The following is a 22511-nucleotide window of genomic DNA, read 5'->3' on the forward strand; positions in this document are numbered from 1 at the left end:
CAATATCGACTATTGTGGAAGGCGAAGATGAGGGTGAACTTCTACTTTGTTCTGTGCTGGCACTGCCAATTTTTATCCGCCGTTCCAAGATTAGACATGGTTCGAGGAAGCTGTTATTTAGACCTGTATCACCTACGTCTACGACCGAAGTTAGTCACAACACCATTTCTCTATGGTTATGCGCAGTCATCCTTCAGGCTTTTTCAATCGCTAATCTGGATCCGTCATGCGTGAATAATCCTCACGAGATCAAAGCGCTAGCCTCTACCATGGTTTTACACAGTAATTGTTCTATTAAAACATGGAATGATGTTTTTGTAGGTCCGACACGTTGTTTGCAACGTGTCGGACCTACAAAAACATCATTCCATGTCATATCGAAAATAAGGCAGACGCTTTTTGACATGTACTTTCAAACATGGAGATCTACTGTAGATGTTTCTAGCAAATGTGAATATTATAGATATTTTAAAATGCAAATATGCGCAGAAAAATATTTAACTGATGTAAATATAAGAAAATGCAGAATATCATTAACACAATTTAGATGCAGCTCACACAGGTTAATGGTTGAAGTTGGCAGGCACAACAAAATACCCAAATGTTTAAGATTATGTAAACAATGTTCTTCAAATGTTGTCGAAGATGAATTTCATTTTCTACTTGTATGTTGTAAATATGACAATTTAAGGAAAAAATATATTGAACAGAAATACTATGTACATCCAAATAAATACAAGTTTATCTCTTTAATTTCACATGTGAGCAAAACGGCTATACAAAATCTCTCTCTCTTTATATATCATGCCATGTTATTAAGAAATGAATCCTTGTAACATTCCTAACCGCTTCCACATTGTCATGTATTCTGTACTATGGGCCTGTGGCCTTACAGTTATATATGAATAAACTGATTGATTGATTGATTGATTGAGGTCCGACACAGTTTTCTCCAGTCATTACCTTAGCGATGTGACCCTCGAGGACGTCAAAGGTATACAAAGTTTTGGGCCATTGGTCGTACCCCACCAGGTTTCCAATCCCCGACCTAAATAATGAACTCGCCCCATACAGAGCCATTCCATTTTCCTGAGCAGTCACTCAGTTTTTGTCAGTGGAAATATATCAGACATTGGTTGTCTACAAGGGCTCTATGACGTAATAAGTAAAGATTTAGCTGGTGAGCTAGTTTTGTCTTTATTACTAGGGTGTATAGAGAGCTACTCTTTAATTCCTATGTTCAATTGTTTTCATATTGAAATAATCTGACCGTAATGACGTTTTTCTGAACTTTTCCGCTTCACGGTTTATCGACCAACTGGTGTCGTATATTCAGGGTGTGAATTATTGAGGTTTCTGTATTTTGAGGGTTTCCCACCTACAAACCGTATTATACAAATGCATTAAGGAGTAATGCAGGACAATAGAAAAAATAAGAAAAATCTAAATCTCTTTTACAATTTTGTTACTACGTTTAAGCCCCAACCGTCGCAGACTTGCCTTCCACTTGGCTTCAGAAACCTCTAAAGTATGTTTTTCTAAAAGCTCGGGGGACAGGCACTGATGTGAAGAGGTGACCTCAAGTCATCAAGGCCGTAGGACAGCGGTGGTGGTCACCAAAAGTGGGTCTACGAACAACAGTTTTTTATTTCTTCACCCAGGACCATTGCCGTTACGCTGTCCCGTCTTTTGTCGTAAGGAAATCAGTCCCTTAGGCTTGCCACAAACCTATGATAGTGGGTTTGAAGCCCTGATTTGCCTTGATTATGTTTATAGTATTAAGGTTATTTTTTTGGTTATTTTACAGTATCTGGACGGCCTTTTGTGTTCTGGCTTAGACATATACAAAACCTGAATTAACAGCTGTTAATCTACATCACCCATAGCAATTACAATTCTTTGTTTTAAACTTTTTTTAACTTTTATTCACATCTTGTGTTGCTGTCCATCCACACTCTTTGCCTCTCAGTTAAGAGACTTAAGTCTCAGTCAAAATTCAGATGCCTAAGAGTAGTTTTTTGTTTTGAAAGATAGTGGCACCACAATGAATAATTTGAGGTTCACTCTTTGATAAGAAAACCTGGGTTCCTATGTTACACCTCCCTGCATCATGACTTTCAATTGATCAATAACCTTTCCTCCTTGAGAAAACAGTCCCACTTCGCTAGTTGCTCTTAACGTTTATTCCTTATTTGACCTTCTGTTTGGTGAATTCCATGATTATTTGGAGCTCACTTCCTAAATCTAAAATTAATCATGTTATTATCCCTGCCACATTATTTTTATTCTCCTCACCAATCTGTTTTTGAATAAATGAAATAGAGACTACATTTTGGTTCTGATCATGAGGATGTTCAAAGTATTCTCATCTCTCCAAGAAAGCCTTTCATATTTACCTACACAAATGTCATACATGTAAGTGTAGTTTTGATAGGTGGTCATAATCTAAGCGCGCAGAACACCGGGCTTCCTTTGGCAAAGAAGTCAAAATGCATTACCAAGTTGGTTGTGTCTTCCACCATACATGAAGCCACCTCTTACGTCTACCATACCACCCTTGTCATGCTTGGGTGTTTATCTGTTGACAATGGCATATTGGATAGGTACTGACGACATTCCCACCAAAACGAGCCAGCCGTTTGATATCAGTGCGCTCTTTTCCACACCTGACTTAATAGCACCCTGCACCCATGGGCAGACTCACATTTAGTAGAGTTCTCCTACGCCAGATTCGACAGTATTTACCGTCAACCCTCCCACCATTTCTCGGACGTAAGTTTTGGGTCGTTTATCAGACGTCAGACATTGGCAGGTTCTCGCTTCCATCTCTGCGTGCAAAGTTGCTTCTGATAAACTGTTGGAATACCCTATTGGCCCTACGACATTGCCTCCTACCAGTTGTCTTTCTTCTCATGCACCACGGCATGATGTTCATGTTGATATGGTCGCTCGTCTCCATCAAACCTTATTTGCGCTTCTCCATCGACGGTGACGAAGAAGTCTCCCACTGGTACCAGTAGAACATGTTAACATGCTACCAAGGAGCAACAGAGTAAGGATTGGTCTCGCGCTTTCTCCAAGAGATGGCGTTTCAAGTAGTCAAGAAAAGTCAATCTCAAGATTGGCAATTTAAGGAACACTCTCCTGAAGGTTTCTCATCTGAGGATTGCTCACCTCAGGATCAACTGTCTCGGATCATCGTTCCGGTTCACATGCTCACTCATTGGACAAATTCTTGCAGGAACAATGGTCAGGGGATTGACTCTCTCAGTATGGGCGATATGGGGATCAACCTTCCAAGGATCAAGGCTCCTACGAGGATGGTTCTTATATAGACTTGGTCAAATGCTCTTTACTTTGGGTTGCACCTGGTCCTCCAGCTACACAGATCAACATCGTCAAAGGGATCGTTCCTGCTCCTACAATAATCATTTTGGCCGGACTTGTGTCCTTAGGTATTGATACAGCGATTATGCAGACCACCAGCATGGCTGTGAGAGCTTGCACTCAAATGGATCGCTTTTCTCCAAGCCACTTCCGATCATCATCTCTGCTTCCGGTTCAGGTTCCTCCTAACTCGTCGGTGAAGACACCTTATGTGATGCTCACTCCATCCACTCTGCCGATTACTAACTCACTGGACCATCGCGACCAGTCAAATGAGTTGGGAACCTAGGATCGTTCATGCAGGCAGGGACCTCTGCCCTCCAGTCTTTCCAGCCTAATGGTGGCACCTTCTCTTGATAATTCAACTTCCGCGTTGGCTCCTGCCATACCTTTCCTCTTACCTCAGCTGTTCCTGTCCCTGGATATTGATCCTGCGCCAGGTGATATGTGGATCATCATGGGGTGTGTGATATCGAAATACTTCTCCTCGGGTTGACATCACCATCAATGTCAGGGCATAATTTCTATCTATGAATGATATTAGCAATGTTGCCAAATATCTCATACGTATTTATAACCTGCCTTTGCTATTGTCAAGCATTTAGTGAGTCGGCATTTCAAGGCTTAGAAACCTTATAGGCTCTCCATTGTTATCGTACCCCCTCGTTTTGTTTTTTCAAGACCACGTCATCGACCATCACTTCTGTCATTGAAGAAGGATGCTCTATCCGTTTTCATTCTTCACAGCTGATTTTTCCTGCCTTTTCAACGACAACAGCCTGTGGGGTTATTCTATAGCATTGACGTTTATAGAAGAATCAACATGATCTTATTTGAATTTTCTACAAGCGATGTATAAGCAAAGTCACTCACTCACTCACTCACTCACTCACTCACTCACTCACTCTTTTACCTACGCATCTGACTAACTATGTCAGTTTGGAGACGTTTTGAAAGTCTATATTGGCATCGTCTTCCGTTACCTCCTTCATGGAATCACCAGACTCTCCTCGGCGTTCTTATATACTCAGTTGCTCCAAGATTTCCAACTGATTAATGATCAATATCGGGCGGCTTTGGACGTCCAGATGGTTCTCTCTAGCTTCCTGTTCATCAACTGCTAGTCGTTCTGCCAGTTGGGGTCGAACCCACCACTTCATCCCAGGACACAGACGCTCTCAAATCGATGGTGACGATTCCAAACTCAGCCTGGATCAATTGTATGGATTCGTCATCTACCATTAACATAGCTTGGATTGATCACAGGATTCTTACAGGAGATCGACCTCAAGATCAATGTTCGACTGAATGATCTTGCACGGACACTACGAATTCATCACAGACCCTTCCTGATCATTTATAATGATGTTGGGTCAACAAATGGGCTCAATCAAGTTGATGTCCCTCTTTTAACTGGTTCTCAACTCCTGGTTGATTGACTCCTTGAACATTCAGGTCCGAGAGAGTCACACTTCCTAGATCCACAATGTCTTAGCTGACTACCTATTCCGACCAGACTAATTGTCACTGAAAAGATGGTGTCTTGACCTGAAAATTATTGCCGCCTCTTTTGCCGGTACTTTGCCGAATCAAAGTCGAGAACCAGGTTCCAAGCTCAGCTCCTAAGGTTTGTCTCAGCAATCCCAGAGCCTCAGGCAAGGGACTATAACTCTCTCGCCATCCAGTGGGAGTAACTCAACGCTTACACCTTTTTCCCCGAGTTGGTGAGACCATTACTCAGGCTCATTGTAGCTCGACTAAGACTCAACATAATCGAAATGTTTTCGAAGACTACTGTCGAGATGATGATATCAGCACGCCCACCACCGCTTCTCTGAAACAGATCGCTGATTAGCGACATCATTTAAGATCTACACAGAAGCTAAAGATTACACGTTGGCTACTTATCTTGCTGCGATCACCTCCATTACTGCGACGAAAACTGGATCGAAGATATCTACAGTTGCTGAAGAAGGAAGAAATGCATAGTCTGAGATATGATAAGTATAAAATATACTCAACAACAAAAGTTCATGTGACACCAATATCTTAGTGTATTTTTCAAACAAGTAAAGATTGGTTTTCAATATTGTAGTACATGTATGGAATCAAGTCACAAAAACGCAACTGCTACAGAAAAGCATGCATTCCATGCAAAAGTTGACAAACTTACGCAATTATTCAACATTACGAAATGCCACGCCCGTCCGAAAATGAGCGTCTGCAAGCCATTGGTATGCTTGAAGCAGGATCGAGTCAACGTGATGTTGCAAGACAATTTAACGTCCACAGAAACACCATTTAGTGTTTATGGCAACGTTGGCAACAGACGAATGCAGCCAGAGACCATCCTCGGAGTGGCAGCTCACGTGTAACCAATAATCGACAAGACAACTGGATTCGAACAACACACCTACGAAATCGATTCCAGCCAGCAACAGTGACTGCAAGGAGCATCCCTGGCCTTCGACGAATATCTTCACAAACCGTACGCCGCCACCTCAGATGTGTAGGGATTGTCGCCAGAAGACCCGCCAGACGTCCCATTTTGACAGGAAACCACCGTCGAGCACGTCGACAGTGGTGCAGACAGCGTCTACGCTAGACGGCCATGCAGTGGGGACAAGTTCTATTCACTGACGAGTCTCTTTTTCACCTCAGCCACAGCGATGGACGTATTCGAGTGTACCGACGTCGAGGTGAACGTTACGTCAATCATTGTGTCATGGAAGAAGATCGGTTCGGGGGCGGCAGCGTTATGGTATTGGGTGTGATTACAGCAAGACAGAGGACCCGTTTGATAGTGGTAGAGGGAAATCTCAATGGACAGCGCTACTTTGACGAGATCATCGGCCCTGTTGTTCTACAATGGCCCAGGCATTACCTTTCAACATGACAACACCCGGCCTCATATTGCTCGACTTGATCAGGATTCTCTTCAACAAAACAACGTGAATGTCATCCCCTGACCAGCTCGCTCCCCTGATCTCTCACCAATCGAGCACATGTGGGATGAGATGGATCGGCGCCTTTGACGTCAACCACGTGTTCCACAGACACTCCAGGAACTTTGAAACATGCTCCAGCCGATATGGACAGATATCCCACAGGACTTTGTGCGACGCCTGGTCCATTCAATGAGACGAAGATGTGTTGCTTGCATCGCAACCAGAGGTGGACACACACGCTATTGATTTGGAAATTAACATTTTTGCATGCTCATGTTTTTTTATGAAATCACGCATTTTCTGAAGTCAGTATGGCAAATTAAACCATTTGAACACTTATAGGAGTCTTTTATCTGTTGCAAACCGATTTGGTCAAAAACATCACTTTGCATTAAATCTTATTCAACGTCACAGGAACTTTTGTTGTTCAGTATGTCTATTAATTGTAAAATTTACGCTTTCTGACAGTTCGGATGCCATTTGATCCAATCTCCATTGGTTGAGTTCTTGTTACCTCATTTCCCACTAAGCATGTGATTCGTCCTGTTTTGTTTATTTAAAGCATTAATTGTTTATTGTTTAGCAAGTGTATCTCTGCAGCCGGTTAATATGTAGCTACCAGCCGACTCATCTCGCATCAAAACACGGGGCTGTGTACTCGCGGGCAGATGGCCACGGAGTACGCTGATCACTGTGTTGGATTAACAAGACTGATTAATGAGTGATTTCGGTAATTCCTTGCAAATTAGGTGTGCAAGATTTAACGGGTCTAAATAGCACTGATTTAATCGGTTCCCATTATTAGTGTTGGATAAAGCCGATTGTCGGATAAACAAGACTTGACTGTACTGTACTTTAGATAGTGTTCGAAAATTCACTTTTCTGAGATAATTTTCCATCTGATATTTTCCAGAGAAGACCTAGACAGTTTGATGACCACCATACGTCGTCGAGTGACCGAACGTCAGTCTGAAACAGATGACGGAACATTTGTTATGCAGACAGCTGAATCAAAGACGACTCTGTTGAAAAAGATTTACTTTAAAGGCGAAGTATCAAGAAAAAGTAAATATTCTACTGCATTAGAAACAATAATTTCTTAAGTGCCTTCTCAGTGTATTATTTAAGTTGACATGTACTCCCATGGAGTAAGCATGAGATTTAATTAGTTAGTGTAACTATGTCATTTCTGATTCTGATGGTTTTTCCAATGTATGTAGTGAGCATGTGTGACTCCGGACAAACATATGTAGAATTAGGAACATTCTTTGAAACATTTGATAGTAGAATATTCACTAACCACTAGATGGACATACATATTGAACTAGAGTTGCTTTTGAGTGAGTTGAATCAAAATTGCAAGTACTGCAAATTACGCAAGACACGTTGTAATGTAGTATATACTCAAATGAAGAAGTATATGCAAAATATGATTGATTATATGGATTATATGGCGCAACAGATTGATCAGTCTTCTGATAGTGATTTAATATTGATTCCTAAACACATGCTCATGATATGGTCGGAATCGTACAGTCAACTCTTATGAATGGCATTTGGAAAGTGTTTTGTTGCTTTGATTCTATTCTTACTGTGTACACAATAAACCACTTTGTGAAGATAAACCAGCACAGCATGATACTATATTAAAGTTATATCAGGTCAAATAGAAATTCTCAGAATTTAAATTCTTTTCCTATCAAACTGTTATTGGAGAAACATCCAGGCATTTCACCTAAACTTCGGTAGAAATATTTTTTCGCAAAGATTAAATTTGTTTATATCTTCACTATATAAGGACATGACCCTGGTGATAGCAGATCTTAAAGACAAAAGATCTTATTTGAAAGATATAGTAGAAGATGTAGAGGTTCTTGCTGACTGCAGATTGTGAGCTTAACCCATGTTTTTTTCTACCAATGCAACCACCACTTCCTGGCAACTACCGCTGCTAAGCAACCCATGTTGCTGTACAACGCAGCCAGGCTAGTACTATTGGCAAATACTGAGCGAGGGCAACTATTGTTGCCAAGGTGACCATCCACTTCAAAGCACACAATGAGTCATCCGTTTTAAAGCAGAACGGACAAAATTGGTCCCTGCTGTAAAGAGGGCAACCCATATCGTATATAATTTATGATTTGGGATGTTTCCATAGATGCCAAATGTAACTTGTGAAGCACTCTACCAGTACCCCACATGAAGCACCCATATCCATTCACGTTTACCATAAAAAAGAATCACACACCCACCATGTTATCCTATGAAGGAAGGATACCTTTTCAAGCAAACAGCAGATAAAGAGCAGTGAATGAAGATGTCCAGCCCAGGTGGCGACATGTGAAAACCATCACGCAGGTACATTTGCAGTTTTCCCAGTTGATCTCATGGGCCATGTTCCCCACCCGCCTATTCAACTTCTGCCTGGCCCTTCTAGGTGCACAGACAGCTGGCTGTATGCCAGTACCGGCGTTGCAGCATATCCGACCATATCAGGATGTCTACAGGGAGGAGTAGGCAGATTCTGAGGAGCACCATGATGTCAATGTAGAGCTGGCATGTTGTTCACCACTGGCTGTGGTGATGCCCGTACGGACTTAACCTGGGCGTCTACTAGCTTGGTCATTTCCTTCCACCTCATGCCACCCATCAGTCGGAGACATCCCCATTTTCTCTTCAATGAGGTGCTGCCTGACGTATATAGCTTTTCCACCTATATGGCCCCCAACTACAAAAGTTCTGTATCACATCTGAACTCTGTACAGGCTGCTGTAATTGCTGTGCCAATCCTGAAGGAATGTAAAGAGTATGGTGTTTCGCTGATAGTTTCCACACTGGTAATCATCTTGGCAATAACAGTTACCAGTGCATTCAGCCAAGCTATATAGCCTATGGGATGTTGAAATCCCAGTTGCATATTACCTTACCACTCTTGGAACATGCCCTGACACAGACAGTTGTGCAATGACATATAACAGGTGAGTGACACATCTGTTAGCCTTGGTCAAAGTGATGAATTGCAGGATGGACGCCCGACCCTTATCGGGAAACTCAACATGTTGGTAGACAGCTGGTCTCAATGGGGGACCCAGAGCTATTTTGATGGATAAACTCATCTGGACTTCTTTGCCATAAACCTCAATGAAAAAGCTCCCAGTGAATGTCAAAGGGTGCCGGATCCCAATGCTCTTTACATGGAAGCGCTGTCCATGGATTGGACAAGCAACTTCGAAAGGCACTTTTCCCCCTTTGTCTCTCCTAGGAAGATCGATCTCATAGTGCCAATATGGCCATCCCATCCATGGTTCCCAAGCCTATTCCCGTTACTTCTGGACGAACTTAGGATATTCTCCTCAAACATCATCTTCCCTCTACTTCATGCGTGGAAGTTACAGCACAAAGATGCAGACAACTGGCTACTCAAAATCTGCTTCAGTGACAGTTGCTTGATCATGGAGGCCACCCTCATCCACTTTCAATAGCTATAGATGGAACACCCTCTGCAGGACAAGCTAGCAGATTTCCCTCATCTTCACCAGAATGCCAGGCACCATTGAAAGATACCACGCTACCCTCACATGAGTTCTCCACTACAATTTGCTACCTGTCAGAGATCCCCCTGTCCTCAACCTCCTCCTGGAAGACATCAAAACTTCACATTCCCAAAACGGAATCCCTTGGTTGTTCGTTCAGCGCCCTTGGAGAATCTATTTGAACCTTTGGCATCTGCCACATTGTTAGAAACAACCACGAAAAGAGCATTCCAATTGGCTACCAAGTTGTGACTTGTACGATATCAAACTGGCTAATGAAAACTGGCTGCAGGCACCGACATATGAATGCCTACCACCCTCGCTTCAAGGAATACAGTCTCAGAAGAATAAGTTATCCAGTTATCAGTGGTGCTCGACAAATAACTTTACCACGTCATGTCTTTGGGACAAACAACCGGATTTGCATGGTATCTTTGCCTCGATCCAGTGGTCTGGCAGGCCAGTCGATCATCACCCAGAAACTCCCAAAACTTGTGGAGGTGGGTACTTTTATATTGTCTTAATGGCAAGTGATCACTGTCATAAGTCACCGGAATGATGTCCACCAGAAGTAACATTATCAGAACCGGAAGAAACGTCATAGGCGTCATGTTCTGGATGGTCATGTAGGATCAAGGTTGCTAGAAATCGATTGATGACGTCACAATAGGGGTATGCTAATTCTGTGGAAGTTTACCACACATTTGTTTCTTGAGGTGATTTCGTGATTATATGCACCAAATATTGGTCAAAACAACTGGATTGGTTGTTTGGAACCATTATAATTAGGTCAACAAAAATACTGGGTTTAGTAAATACATTCAGTTTGATGGGTATCGTGGTATTAACTAGCAAGGGTAAAACAGGTGTCAGAAGCCACCTATCCCTTGGTTTTTTTCTGTACACATTGTAATTATAACACAATAGTTATCATTGTTAATAATTCAAAGAATACTACCAATTTCACATCAGGAGTAATTGCCTCCCCTCCCAAATATCATGTATCCAGGAATTTGGTGTTGAAAAAAGTGAAGACTTCCAGTCTGTGCATGCACAGAGCATGGGCAACTCGTTATAAATAGTTCACAAGGAAATTTATGGCGTGATGACAGCTGAAATACAGGATTTCTGCCACTCATGCATTTTATGAATAATGAAGAGTGTTTCATAATTATTGTTTGATATCTTCAGTTGCTGCTTTTTCATTTAAAATTACATGACCATTATTATAGACATTCTAATCTATATTTGCCCCAATAATCTCATAATGCACATTAATATCTAATGGTCAGAAAGATTTAATTCTGACAGTACAATATGTCAACACATCAGAAGGTGACAGTGCTTCTACATGCTGGTCCTAAAGCCAAAGAAAAAATGGCGCTACATTAGAAAGTGAAATAGGATAATTGAAGTGAAATAGGATAATGAAATATTCACACCAAATATGGTTTGATACATATTGAAGATTTTATTTAAATAGGGGTAAGTTATTTATTCTTGTTGGTAATTCCTCAATAATAAAGAGACTTACAATATTAAGTGGTCATTGAAATAGTGTTAAATGTATTTTAAGGGATGTTTTATAACATACTTTAAACACTACAATTGCAAGTTATTTAAAAGAAAGAGACGAAACCATTTCCATAATATTAAGAAATAGTTCTTGTGAATATTGTACCTCTATTACATCATTGCCATAAATCCTGTATTTTGGTTGCAATCACACCATACTAAACTTTCAGATTTTAAACTGGTGTCCACTTCACTGTCAACTATACTGTTAGTTGTCCCCGCTGTAGATCTGCTATGGGTAAAGGGAGGGAAAATCTTACTTCTTTTCTCTCTGTGTCTATGTATTTCTCCAGCACCTATCTATAGACACACTTTTCAAATACATTTCAGAGTAAGTTTCTTAATCCTACTAATGTATTAGTAGTTTCATGGGCTTTGATTCGTAAGTATTAATTGCATAAGGGTTATCCTGCCATTTCTCCGCGATGGCGTCAGTCAGCCTTTCACAAATGTGGCTAATTTATGATCTCGGGCGACCCTCAAGTAGAGTGTTGGAAATGCAGAGACGTTCTGTATCTCTCTCTCCAAGAAAACCTTTGCCAAGCTAAGTGACGTTATCCATAAGGCTAAGAGGAAAGATGCGGCCAAGAGAAAGGTTGATGATATTATCTCCCAGACTGATAAACAACCTACCCCTCCACCTGATCAATTGTCCGACACTCAACAGTCGTCTGTGCCGCTGGCACATTCGGAGTTTTTTTTGCTAAGCAGAAAATCACTTTTTTTAATCTTGTCATTCGTCTATCACTGGATGCAGAACGGCTGAAAAGATTTGATTACAACCAGGCGCAGAAGAATCCCCCGGCCAAGATGGGGTGTGTGTGTGTGGGGGGGGGGGGGGGACTGTCTGTGACGGACTTCTGCCAGCATTACAGCCACCCGGCCACTGAATGGAGTTTCAAATCCAGCCACCAACTGACCGTCCATCGCCAAACAGTTATCTGCCTTCACTTCACGGGTGGCAAGAGCGTCCAGATCCCAGCACAGCACTACCAACCACCTGACTGAGCCAGTAGAGAAACCATATCACAGTTCTCTCTCAGACTCAGAGTTATTCAGCCTTCCAACCCATTGTTAAGGAGTCAGCCTTACCACTGTCCATGTTCCGTATGGACCCATCATTGAAGAAACAACATGGCCACCAGATGGCGCACGCACGGACCTCAATTGGGATTTACACCCTGTAATGGGACTAGCCACTCAACAACATGACCTCCATCTGGAGGGCTAGACATTTTGGGCAGACTATCTTGCCATCAACACGTTATTGGAGAAAAGAGCCATACATATACTCCAGGAGAAGGACGTCAGCAAGGGCTTTTATTCTCCAGTATTCCTCGTACCAAAGAAGAATGCCACATAAATGAGGATACTCATCGACCTCAAGATCCCAAACAAGGACTTTTTTCATACCTCCAAGATGGTTGATGTCTCTCACCCTACCAGCTCCCGAACACCACCTGTTCACAGACGCGTTGGATTCACGTTGATCGATCCTGATCATGTCAAATACTGTGTTTTCTCGTCCAGACTCGATTATTTACAGACCGCCGTCATATAGCTGGAATATTGCTGTGTGCGGCGTTAAACAACAAACTAACATGGACGACAGTTCAGGGTTTATGGACCGAGACGGAATCCACTCTACACATAAATTGCAGAGAGATGTAACCAATCGATTATGCTCTCCAGACTTGGAAAGATCGCCTCATCAAATCATCCGCCCTGATTGCCACAGACAACACGACAGTGGTGACCTACATTCAGAAGCAAGGCAGAAGTCCACCTCGCTGACGACGGAAATTACTCAGCTATATGCCTTGGCCGACTCATTTAGCTGCAGGATGGAACTGAACCATATTCCAGGCAAACTGAACATACTAGCGGATAGCCTATCCCGGAGAGGGAGGATTGTACTCACAGAGTGGACTCTTCACCTAGGCTGTTTTACCTGGATAACCTACATTTGAGATACCCCACATCTGGACCTCTTCATGACCTGCTTTAACTATCAAATTCGGGTTAATGTCAGCCTGGTCCCAGATCCGAGAGCTCTCCAGATAGATGCACCATCCATGGATAGGACAGGACTGTTCGCCTACACATCCCTCCATGGTCTCTCCTAGACAAGGTCATACAGAAGTTTGAAGTGACAGATTGCACGGTCATCCTCATCGCTCCAACTCCAAGCAGGACATGGTATCCCAGACTTCTATCTCTCCTGGTGGACGAGCCACTCACTCTTTCACCCCACAAAGATCTCCTGTGTCAGCCCAGGTTAAGCCTATTTTACTCCAATCATCCCAGCCTCCATCTCACTGCCTGGAAAGTATCTCTCAGAGAATGCAGGCCTCTGGGATCTCTCAAGCTGGCTCTACTGCAGTCACAAGATCATGGAGATCGTTATTCACCCAACTTTATGACAACAGATGGAACAAATTCGTCCAGTGGAGACACAGATGTGGTCTAATTAATGTCATATTGGACATTCCCATGGTAGCGAATTTCCTTTTACACTTGATCTGGTTTTCGTTCAGTTCTCCAACACTACAGGCTTTCAATGGGCAATCATCCTATCTTAAACAGACTCATTCGTTCTTTTCGGTTTATGTTCTTCGTACCTTTCCCAAAATGGAAGCTGTCAGTCGTGTTTTCAGCTCTACTAACAGACCCACTTGAACCTCTGGCCTCTGCTTCTTACTCCATAAAGCTAAGAAAGCTGCCTTTCTATTAGGCATGGCTACGGCTGCTAGGGTCTCAGAGCTGCACACACTGGATTACTCAAGTCTCCCTCATATCCCTACTGGTCTTCTGTCACCTAACGCTCTTACCTAAAATTCGTAGCTAAGAACCAAGCTGCTGTACTTGGCCCCTTGGGTCACAGACATCACACCATTTCTGCACTCGGAACTACGGTGGATCATCCTGACCGTCTTATGTGCCCCATAAGAGCTCTCAAAATCTATCTTGCACGTACGGATCCCCATCGCTAACGTCAGAAAAGATAATACATATCATGCAAGACTCGTCCTGAACAAAGCCACAATAGCCTCAAGTTATTGTCAGGCCTCCCATCTTCTGTCCATGAAATCAGAGTCTCAAGTCTTGTCTCACCGACAAGATTACTTGGATTCTAACCTGCACTGCCAGAGTGAGGCACCTAATCGCCAGCACACAAAGTCAGTGATCTAACCAACTCAGCCACCGAGGCTTCCACAAAATTCAAAGTCCAACGACTGGTAGTCTATATCACATACTTTTTGTACCCCTCTGACAAGTGTTAATTGGCACGGTTCCCATGGCCGAAAGCTATGAACACACAATGTCAATTAGAAAGTGATCGAATGTAACAAATGTCATATTTGGGATAACACTTTCTCAGTAAGGATCAGATTCTCGTTCTTTTGGGGGTTGAGTCCTGGAACCCAAACTGCTAGAGTGAGGCACCTAATCGCCAGCACACAAAGTCAGCAATCTAACCCTCTTTGTGTACCCCTTTGACAAGTGTTGCGATTGAAGATGTAAATAGAAATTTACAGTATGTAATGAAACATTTTCAAGAGAAAAACGAACGCAAGAATCGATGTTTGCTCCATAAATGACCATTTGTAAATATTTTGCCCTGTCAAAGGAAGTCAACAGTTTGTCTACGGGCTGGACACTTTTGATAAAGGGAGACAGTTTTCGGGATGTTACTCTTGTATGACAATAGTCCCATCAAAATCTTATGTTCACTGCAATGAAAATATCACTGTCCTTATCTTTAGTGAACTCACTCTTTCACACTGAAGAATATTATAAAACAAGTAAGATTGCTTTGGACCTTGCCTTGAACTTTAATATTTGTTACATTTTTCACGACCCATGACACAATTTTTGAATGTTCTAAAATGGATTACTTGTTTGCTGTGTAATTGTGAGTTCCAAATGGGTACTGTAATAAGGCCTTCTTGTTGTCATGGCATAACACATATATCATACATGTGTTACCTTACACTAAAGCACGTGGTTCAAAATTAATATAAGAGGCATCTAATGTACCCTTAAGAATTTCACAAGATACAGTAGGCGTATTTCCTGATCATCGTTCCATCATACTTCGTTTAAGGAACACCAAGCTGGCTGGATGGAACTTAAGTTTTGGAACTTTTAATAATAAGGAAACAAACATTGATAATGATTCATAACGGCATGGTCTCAGTTACTCTTGGGTGTAGATGAACACATCACCAACACATCATATCTTTGATCGAGTGCATCCATTTGAAATTGGTTATGTTGACTAATCCCGTAAAATGTGATATCAAATGTTTCATCAAATCAGTAGACATTCCTGTTTATTTAGTAGAATTAAATCCGACAATGGTGATAATTCCAAACAGGACAATTTAGTCTGTAAGTACTAAATGGTTCATCTAGTTCAGTTGATTAGAAGACCTACAGGTACAATTTCAGGAATGAATTAGCATAACCCTCTTTATGGACTCTTTGTTACATCAAGTCGTTATAAAAGATGAAGAGCATTTCTGTTTATTTATCAGAATAAAATTGTACAACCTTTTTGTTGCAGACAACGGCAGTACTGGACATTCGGAACTGGACAATCTAATCAGTAAGTACTGAAATGTTTCATCTGTGCAAACCCAAGTTAGTTAGTTCAGTGGATTGGAAGACCTACAGGTACACTTTTAGAAATGAATTAGCCACCACTACTTAATGGATGCTTGGTGGTAACAAACTGATTGATACTGTGGCGTACAGAAGAAACTGCTTCCAAAGTTAAACTGGACAGATTACCCACAATCGGCAAATATATGATACCTTGAACATGACCAGACAGCCATGAGATGAGAAAGGATATAAAATCTTCTGATCCGTTTGATTCATGATATATCCAGTCTCTGTAGATGCTTCCCTCCAACTAAGTAACTGTTTATGTGCGTTTGTGATATTTGCTAAAGCTTGGGATTCTTTCAATTTTAGGCTCACCTGACTTAACGTCAAGTGACGTTATGTCATACCCTGCTTGTCTGGCATTGGTCTTCTCAGAAACCACAGGACCAATGAAATTGAAGTTCACATGCGCTATCCCACCAATAACAAACCTGCATTTGTTGACGGGGATAAAATGGCCTTCAGTTGGACATCATTTTTCAAGATGTATTTCACATTTGACATCAAATTTTGTTCAAATCAGTGTGACATTGCTTCTAGTTTGTTTACTGAATCGATACGTTCTGCTCCTCTGCATGTTCTTGGGTAGAAGGCAGTGCGGACGATCATTACAATACTATACACCAGGCTGCTGCTGATCAGCCTGCTAAGGATTGCGTTGAGACGGACAAGCAGGATCAACGAGCTGCATTGACGCTCCCACTCTCAAAATCCGCACTCTCGCTCTCAGAATCGATGCTCACGCTCTCAGGATCACGGTTCGCATTCGAGGCGAATCTCTCGCTCACCTCCCCGATCAACAGACAGAGACTTGCAGTTACGTCGGACTGCTTTGGCTGCTGATCGTCTTAAGGGTTTCACAGTGCGTTTGTCGAGTTGCTCCAATATCACCCTCCCTCTATGTTTGGTATTGTTGGACATTTTTGCAAACCTTGACAAAGTTTTCTCCTCGTTTCGTTGACTACATGATTGTCTAGAAGTTCCTTGCTTCGCCCTTGAGGATGCTGACACGCATTGCATGTCGGCAATTGTTACTTTCCCGGAATTTGACAGTGATGTCTCCACACTTTGTTTTCGGAGGATCAAGACCTTCTGCATTAGATATAAGGGTGCATTGTACATTGCCACTTGTGTCGACTATTTTGTCTACAACAGAAGTTCTTTCCACCTCCATCTCCCATCATTAACGAGAGGATGCGAGGTGCGGTCCTTCTTAGTATAATCGACGATCACAGCAGCTCACCTTTATGATCATAAGTGGACAGCCATCGAGAACTATTGTCACACTTGCGACATTACCACTAGGTTTCACCTCAACAGATCGCTGATCATCTACATCACCTGCAATCTACACATAAGCTTAAGGGCTACACATTGAACATCTACTTTGCAGCTATCAACTCCCTGATCGCCATGATTTTATGTGCTAAAGTCTCCACTGTTGCGGAAATCAAATCGATCTTTGGCTCCTACAAACTGGCTCCTACAATCCTTGGGATTTCGGCCTCCTTGAAAGTCTGACATCGAGTGATTATGTGTCACTGACTGACAAAGAGTTTGAACAGATCACACAGACTGTCTTCATCTTGGTCTTGGCTACTGCAGCTTGCGTTAGCAAGATACATGCTTTGGATGTCTCCATGATCCAGTTTAAACATTCCGGAGCTAGGCGGATGGAGAGACCCGAAGAGACGCTTCATTTCGCTGTGGTAATGTCCCGTACCATGATCTCTTTTTGGCTTTGTTCCATCAAACTCCAGGCCTATACATTAGCTGGGTTGGCTTCACTGGAAACGTCCAACTCACATGAGAGTCGAGCAGTTGCTTCCACCATGGCCTTAACACAGCAATTACACCCTCATGGAAGGGTGGTTCTGGAAATCTGATACAGCTTTTGCCTGACATTACCTCTGGAACATTTCTGTCACTGACGTCGAGGGTATCCAAAAGTTCAATCCTCTGGTTTTGGTGTAACAACAGTTACTGTCACATCCCAACCAAAGCAGATAGAGACATCACATGAGCTTGATCCTGACCTCTTGCTTACGAATGTATATGCATATTAAATCTGTAAATATTAGCTTTGGTGCTGTGTGTTGTGTGTTTTTGTAATGTTTGTCTTTTCCCGGAAAGAGAAACTTCAACTTCGAATTTGCGGCAAGGTGCGGCCATTCCTAAAAGGAGAACGGTGTCCAAGACCTTTATTCTGCTCACATCTGCCTTGAATATTTGTGACGTAGGGTTGATGTGCGACCTGTTTGATGAATCGATAACGGCCCAGGGTGGATTTTAAGTCGTTGGCTCGTTTGCCAGTGAGGTTACAGCTACGCGATCGAATTATATGAACAATGACATACGTCTAAACACGTTTGGCATGTATCCCCAATCTCATGCCGTTTCGTTAGCGATCGTAGCAATGGTTGATTGTGTGTTTTCCCGCTCACGAGTTCATGTCTTTCCTCATGTATCTCCTGGTTGTAGTCTATACAGGCTAGGGGATGTGCGGTCCACCCGTCCAACCGTCCAACCATAGGATAAATGCATAGTGCGAGATGGGATAAGCTTAATAGTTTGGAAATTTTAGTATAGATTGTATATTTATATATTTATCTCACACGTGATATGCACACCTGACCATCCCCGCATCTCAGTTCAGAGTCTGATAGCTCTACGAAAGATAATGATTTGCCACAGAGATACATGTTGTCAGATCATAGAAGGTTACCATGCAAGGACCAGGAAATTGACTATGTCGTTGGTCGTCACCATACGGATGCTGGGTTGTGTTCGGGTGAATGTTTTGTTTTAGAACCTGGAAACATTGTTCAAGCACGTTTCCACATAGGATCAAAGGAGAAGTGCATTGTGTGAGATTGGACTTCAATATACAATTTAAACTAAAAGTTCATATTACAATCTAAGAGAGTTGACATATTGTGTTGCTGGTTTTGTATGCAATGTACCACCTTTCTCTGAAAAGGCATATTATACCACAATGGTACTTTGTATTTATGTTTTCTCACCATTATGTGGTTAAATGTTATCAAATTAGATACTTTGTTGTTTCTCAAAAAAATGATATTATACAGCGTTAGGCATCAAAATATTTCTCAATGAGTTACAAATGTTGTATGCTGCAACTTTTAAATAATTCATACAATGCCATTCATTGTTGCAGAAACTTGGCTGAAATGTGTTACATATATGTTTCCCTACTTTCATTCTCAATATTAGACAAGAACTATTTGAATACTGGCACTGACATTTTACTGCAGGTGATGCAAGGAATCTCACCATTCAGGAGGATTCAAGAAAGCATGTATCTACAAAAGCAGAGATGTCTGCATACATACTAATACAACAGAAGGGATCTGTCTTCATTAAAGGAAAGTCAGGCTCTGGGAAATCAACACTTGGTCGCAAGATTTTAGCAAGAATATCAAGAGAAAAACGCCGGCTGCCAATCGTGCTTTCATCATGGAATGACTGGAATCTGATTCCTAAGGTAAATCACGAGAACCACGATAGGCACAATGTTGCTGGACAGAAGAAGTATGTGGTGTTAATCGATAATATATTTGGATCAAGTAGTCTGGTTGACTCATATGTAGATAGCTGGGTCCAGCTGTTTGACCGAATTTGGCAAAACGTGGTATCAGGTCATGTATGGCTTGTCATTACCTCCAGACCTGAAATATGTTCACAGTGTGATGAAAAAATAGGGAAGTACCAGCTCATGAAAACTATTCAGTGCATGGTTCTAGATGAAGAAAAATATGATCTCACACGGGAAGAAAAACTTCAAATGGTAGAAAAGATATGTGGAGATAAATGCTTTTCACATTATCAACGTGAGACAATTGTTGGAATGCAGACTGTCCTCGGGTTTCCCCAGTGTTGCACGTTCTTTGCATCAAGCAAGGAAGCACAAGCAAAGGGTGTGGAGTTCTTCAGAAAGCCCCAGGAATTCGTCCTGGAGGAAATTGATAGAATGCATGAAAATGATGGCATGGGTTACCTTGTGCTCCTTCTCATTTTGATGAAAGATGGCTGCCTCAGTTCAGACCATCTGAAACTCAATACATATAAAACAGAACTGAAGCCCTTGGCTGAAGACCTAAAAGAATGTTGTAACAAGCATTTTGATATCACAGCTGCAAGCATTAAGTCAAAGATAAAGGATTTCCTTGGGGTGTACTTAGTCAAAACAAGAAACGGCTACCAGTTCCAGCATCAATCTATACATGAGGTTGCATTTATCAGTATTTCCAAACAGGAACCTGAAATTGCCATGAAGCATTGCCCACCAAAGATGTTGGTGGAATTGATGCACACACATCAGATGAACAAGAATGAGACAGTTGTTATCCTACCCCCAGAAAGTTTCCATGTGTTAGCTGACCGCATCACGGATCATCTTCTGTCAGAAAGTTACAGTGTCATACTGGATCATCCTTCACTACGTCATGAGGAATTTGTGAAGCTTCTGACTAAAAGATGGCGGGAAACAAACATGTTAACTAAAGTTATACAGACAAAACATGAGACGAAAGATGTCACCGTCTCCGGTCCCTCTATTTTGAGACATGGATATTGTCATTTTAAGTCACTTACCCTTTTCCACTATACTTCCCTTATCTCTGATGTCATTTTACAGAGGTTGACGCTACTCCTGAATGACATACTGTCTGATGTGTGCAAAGAAGTTGATGCAATCGAACTGCTGGCACCTGCTCTGTATATCCAGGATAACCAGCTAGTGCGAGAGCTGCTAGATAAGTGTAAGACACTTCCATCTGATTGTTTCCTAGCACTGTGTGTTTCACCAGCAATTGATCAAGCTATCAAGGAACGTTTGACACAGAAATTCAATGCTAGAGAGATACCACAACCGCACAATGTACTCCTTGTCACTGTGTTAGTTGGAAATAAGTACTTAGTGGAATATATACTACACCATATTAAAGGAGATAAGAATATTATGTCATTGTGTCAGAACATATTACAGTTTTCAAGCAGGAAGTGGTCAAGCAGTTTACTAAACACTTGTCAAAATCCCATCACAATGTGTGAAATCTTACACATGTTGATTGCTTTGATACCTGCCAACCCCCCTCTTCAAGGTATCACTGATGTAGATTGTAATACACTCCTGCATCTGGCAGTTCAGACAGAAAACATTCACTACACAAAAATGTTCTTAGAAGAACAACATGTCCCGCATCTTCCATTGGATCCAAATTGCACACAATGGGTGAATAAATTAGGACGTAGTCCCATACACCTAGCAGCAGAAAGTGGAAGTAGTGAGACAGTGAAACTACTTCTAGACAAAGGGGCTGATGTATCTACACAAGATGATGATGGTAAGACTCCCCTACACATGGCAGCACCAAGAGGAAGTAGTGAGACAGTGAAACTACTCCTAGACCATGGGGCTGATGTATCTACACAAGATAAAGATAGTAAGACTCCCTTACACCTGGCAGCAACGAGTGGAAGTAGTGAGACAGTGAAACTACTCCTAGCCCAGGGGGCTCATGTATCTACAAAAGATAGAAATGGTGATGCTCCTCTACACATGGCAGCACCAAGAGGAAGTAGTGAGACAGTGAAACTACTCCTAAACAAGGGGGCTGATGTATCTACACAAGATATATTTCGTAAGACTCCTCTACACCTGGCAGTAGAGTGTGGAAGTAGTGAGACGGTGAAACTACTCCTAAACAAGGGGGCTGATGTATCTACACAAGATGATGATGGTAAGGCTCCTCTACACCTGGCAGCAAAGAGTGGAAGAAGTGAGACAGTTAAACTACTCCTAGACAAGGGGGCTGATGTATCTGCACAAGATGTATATGGTAGGACTCCGATATACATGGCAGCAAAGATTGGAAGTAGTGAGACGGTGAAACTACTCCTAAACAAGGGGGCTGATGTATCTACACAAGATATATTTCGTAAGACTCCTCTACACCTGGCAGTAGAGAGTGGAAGTAGTGAGACGGTGAAACTACTCCTAGAGAGGGGGGCTGATGTATCTACACAAGATGATGATGGTAAGGCTCCTCTACACCTGGCAGCAAAGAGTGGAAGAAGTGAGACAGTTAAACTACTCCTAGACAAGGGGGCTGATGTATCTGCACAAGATGTATATCGTAGGACTCCTCTATACATGGCAGCAATGAGTGGAAGTAGTGAGACGGTGAAATTACTCCTAGACAAGGGGGCTGATGTATCTACACAAGATAAAGAAAGTAAGACTCCTCTATACATGGCAGCAAAGAGTGGAAGAAGTGAGACAGTTAAACTACTCCTAGACAAGGGGGCTGATGTATCTGCACAAGATGTATATGGTAGGACTCCGATATACATGGCAGCAAAGATTGGAAGT

General features: G+C 42.1%; 1 protein-coding gene and 1 pseudogene across 1 annotated transcript in view; both read left to right on the forward strand.

The window, feature by feature from the left end:
• The window catches only part of LOC139471224 (ankyrin repeat and KH domain-containing protein 1-like), a 220333-nt gene that overhangs the window by 59507 nt on the left and 138315 nt on the right, over positions 1 to 22511 (forward strand). The window lies entirely within an intron of this gene.
• The window catches only part of LOC139471478 (ankyrin repeat domain-containing protein 17-like), a 38579-nt pseudogene that overhangs the window by 11724 nt on the left and 4344 nt on the right, over positions 1 to 22511 (forward strand).

Source organism: Haliotis cracherodii, unplaced genomic scaffold, assembly GCF_022045235.1.
Source record: "Haliotis cracherodii isolate W230 unplaced genomic scaffold, xgHalCrac1.p SCAF_22, whole genome shotgun sequence".
In the NCBI taxonomy this organism is placed as follows: domain Eukaryota; kingdom Metazoa; phylum Mollusca; class Gastropoda; order Lepetellida; family Haliotidae; genus Haliotis; species Haliotis cracherodii.